Below are 3,545 nucleotides of genomic sequence, written 5' to 3'. Positions count from 1 at the left end.
TTGGACATTGACCAGATATTTAATACTAAGGAATAACTTAAAGTGTAATATAATTATGATTATATTATAATATATAATATTTGTTGTTCAATCACTAAGCCATGTCCAACTCTTTGCAACCCCATGGACTGCAGTACTCCAGGCTTCCTTGTCCTTTACTATCTCCCAGAGTTTGCTTAAACTGAGATACATTGAGTCAGTGATGCCACCCAACCATCTCATCCTCTGTTGTCCCCTTCTCCTCTTGCCCTCAATCTTTCCCACCATCAGGGTCTTTTCAAATGAGTCAGTTCTTCACATCAGGTGGCCAAAGAACTGGAGCTTCAACTTCACCATTAATCCTTCCAATGAATATTCAGGACTGATTTCCTTTAGGATTGACTGGTTGAATCTCCTTGCTGTCCAAAGGACTCTCAAGAGTGTTCTGCAGTAACACAATTCAAAAACATCAATTCTTTGGCACTCAGCCTTCTTTATGGTCCAACTCTCACATCCATACATGACTACTGGAAAAATCATGGCTTCGATTATACAAAATTTTGTCGGCTGAGAGTTGTATATGCTTCTTAGTATGCCGTCTAGGTTGGTCATAGCTTTTCTTTTAAGAGCAAGCATTTTTTAATTTCATGGCTGCAGTCACCTTCCACAGTGACTTTGGAGCCCAAGAAAATAAAGTTTGTCACTGTTTCCATTGTTGCCCCATCTATTTGCCATGAAGTGATGGGACCAGATGCCATGATCTTAGCTTTTTGAATGTTGAGTTTTAAAGCCAGCTTTTTCACTCTCCTCTTTCACCTTCATTTAGAGGCTCTTTAGTTCCTCTTCACTTTCTGCAGTTAGAGTGGTATCATCTGTGTATCTGAGGTTATTGCTATTTCTCCTGGCAATCTTGATTTCAGCTTGGGCTTCATCCAGCCTTGCATTTCTCATGATGTACTCTGTATAGAAATTAAATAAGCAGGGTGACAATATACGGTCTTGACGTACTTCTTTCCAAATTTGAACCAGTCCATGGTTCCATGTCCGGTTCTAACTGTTGCTTCTTGACCTGCATACAAGAGACAGGTAAGGTGGTCTGGTATTCCCATCTCTTTAAGCATTTTCAACAGTTTGTTGTAATCCACACAATTCAGAGGCCTTAGCATGGTCAGTGAAGCAGAAGTAGATGTTTCTCTGGAATTCCCTTGCTTTTTTATGATGCAACTGATGTTGGCCATTTGATCTCTGATTCCTCTGCCTTTTCTAAATCCAAGTTGTACATCTGGAAGTTCTTGGTTCACATACTATTGAAGTCTAGCTTGAAGGATTTTGAGCATTACCTTGTTGGCATGTGAAATGAGTGCTGTTATGCAATAGTTTAAACATTCTTTGGAAGTGCCTTTCTTTGGGACTGGAATGAAAACTGACCTTTTCCAGTCCTGTGGCCATTGCTGAGTTTTCCAAATTTGCTGGCATATTGAGTGTAGCACTTTAACGGCATCATCTTTTAGGATTTGAAATAGCTCAGCTGAAATTCCATCACCTCCACTAGCTTTTTTTATAGTAATTCCTCCTAAGCCCCACTTGACTTCACACTCCAGGATATTAAGTTCTAGGTGAGTAACCACACCACTGTGGTTATCCAGGTCATTAAGATATAATATAGTATATACATCAGTGGACTTCCCTGGTGGCTCAGATGGTAAAGACTCCAACTACAATGCTGGAGACCCAGGTTTGATCCCTTGTTTGGGAAGATCCCAAGGAGAAGCAAATGGTTACCCACTCCAGTCTTCTTGTCTGAAAAATTCCATGGACAGAGGAGCTTGATGGGCTACATACAGTTCATGGTATCACAAAAAGTTGGACACAGCTGAGTGACTAACACAAACATTCACATAATATTATATTATCACTAACCCTCCAGTTCCCTTTCCCATCGGATCTAAACCCTGGTCTTGGTGGTCATAAAAGGAGGAATAGTAGTACTGAAACTGTGCTCGTGGTGTGTGCTGTACAGCACGTGGGCTAGTTTCAGACAAGGTTGAAAAGAAAAAAAAAAAAAAAGAAGAAAAAAAAAATATCATCACTAAAGGATTTTGTCTTTTAGAGATACTGACATATTTATGGACAAGACATAGGGTATCTTGGGTTTCCTTGACAGTCAGTCAGGGAAGGGAGGAGATGGGTGATGCTATAGAGCAGACCCAGCAACAGTGATCCAGAGGCCAAATCTGGCTCACCACATGTGTTTGGTGAAGTTTTACTGGAAAACAGTCAAGTTCATTTGTTTGTGTGATCTAGGAATGCTGCAAAGGCAGAGGTGAACAGTTGCAACGGAGACTGTTTGTTTTAAGTGCTGATAGCTTTGACTTGGCCTTTGACTTTGTCATTAAGGATGGCACCCCGGGCCCACCCCAGGGTGAATCCTACACAACACTTTGAAGACACTCTGAGGGACTGTCTGGGGGCGGGTGCGGCTGTCCACAGCTACCTCAGAGTTTAGCCCTGGCTTGCTTTGGTCAACTGAATGGCAATATCCAGGCCTGTGGGAAGGCGTCTAGATCTTCTTTGCTTCCTCCCTGTCCTCTTGAGATCCTGCTACATCTAAAAAAAAGACAACCATTTTATGCTTTGGAGAATAGACATTGCATCTCTCTAAAAAATAACTCCATTCTTTATAGAATAAGTTGACCTTCTAATGGCTGCAAAACTAATGACTCTTGGGAGCTCTTAAAATTATCAGAAAGTTGTAAGAAGTCCTATATATTCTATATAGGTAGGCATACATACACATATACACAGATGTATAGCATGCTAGAAAACCACAAAATACCTTCATTCTTCAAATACAATTGCCAAATATAAGGTTTCCTAGAGACACATGGAGCTAAAGATTCTGTTAAGCATAATTTTATCCAGTGGACAGCTATCGAGTATCTGCTTTCCTCAAGGCATGCGACTAGGCACTTGAGAGACAGAAAGATGAATAAGATACTGATCCTGGCTTCCAGGAATGCAGTCTAGTTGGTGAACTGAAATCACAGTGTTTTACAGTGACGAGAGGAAGAGGAGAAGCCGCTGCAATTGCTTCTTAGCACATATACCCACACTTGCTAAGTATATATAGGATTGTATCTCACTTAATATTTACAACAAACCGAGGTGCTATTATCCTCATTTTACACATGAAAGCCCTGGCACTTGGAGAAGAGAAGTCACTGAAACTCAGGCTCTGTCACACGCCGAAGCCCGCTTTCCTGAACATCATTGGTAGTTTAAACACTGAAGTGAATTTATTATGTTTCCGCTAGAAGGACCCATATAAAAAGAAGCTCTAGATTATTGTCACTGTTCTGGGTTTCCTCTCATATCCTATGAGTTTGATCTCATTTTTTTTACAAGCATCTTTAGCAAGAATAAGACATGTTTGCTCATTCAAGAAAAAGGGAAATACTTTGCTTACCTCATCCGCCAATTTCATAAAAGTAGAGAAAGTAGATGTATATAATTTTAAAGAAACATTGGAACTCATCTGCTTATGAATATAAAATATAAGAAACAAG

General features: G+C 40.2%; 1 non-coding gene across 1 annotated transcript; it reads left to right on the top strand.

The window, feature by feature from the left end:
• The first annotated feature begins 1,964 nt into the window (after nt 1-1,964).
• MIR2311 (microRNA mir-2311) lies at nt 1,965-2,019 on the top strand. Its single transcript, NR_031164.1, has one exon. It is a non-coding gene; the product is annotated as a microRNA mir-2311 (primary transcript).
• The last annotated feature ends 1,526 nt before the right edge of the window (nt 2,020-3,545 follow it).

The sequence above is a fragment of the Bos taurus genome, chromosome 14, assembly GCF_002263795.3.
Source record: "Bos taurus isolate L1 Dominette 01449 registration number 42190680 breed Hereford chromosome 14, ARS-UCD2.0, whole genome shotgun sequence".
NCBI lineage: Eukaryota > Metazoa > Chordata > Mammalia > Artiodactyla > Bovidae > Bos > Bos taurus.
The sequence above is the reverse complement of the archived record's forward strand: the minus strand, read 5'-3'. Positions and strand labels throughout refer to the sequence as shown.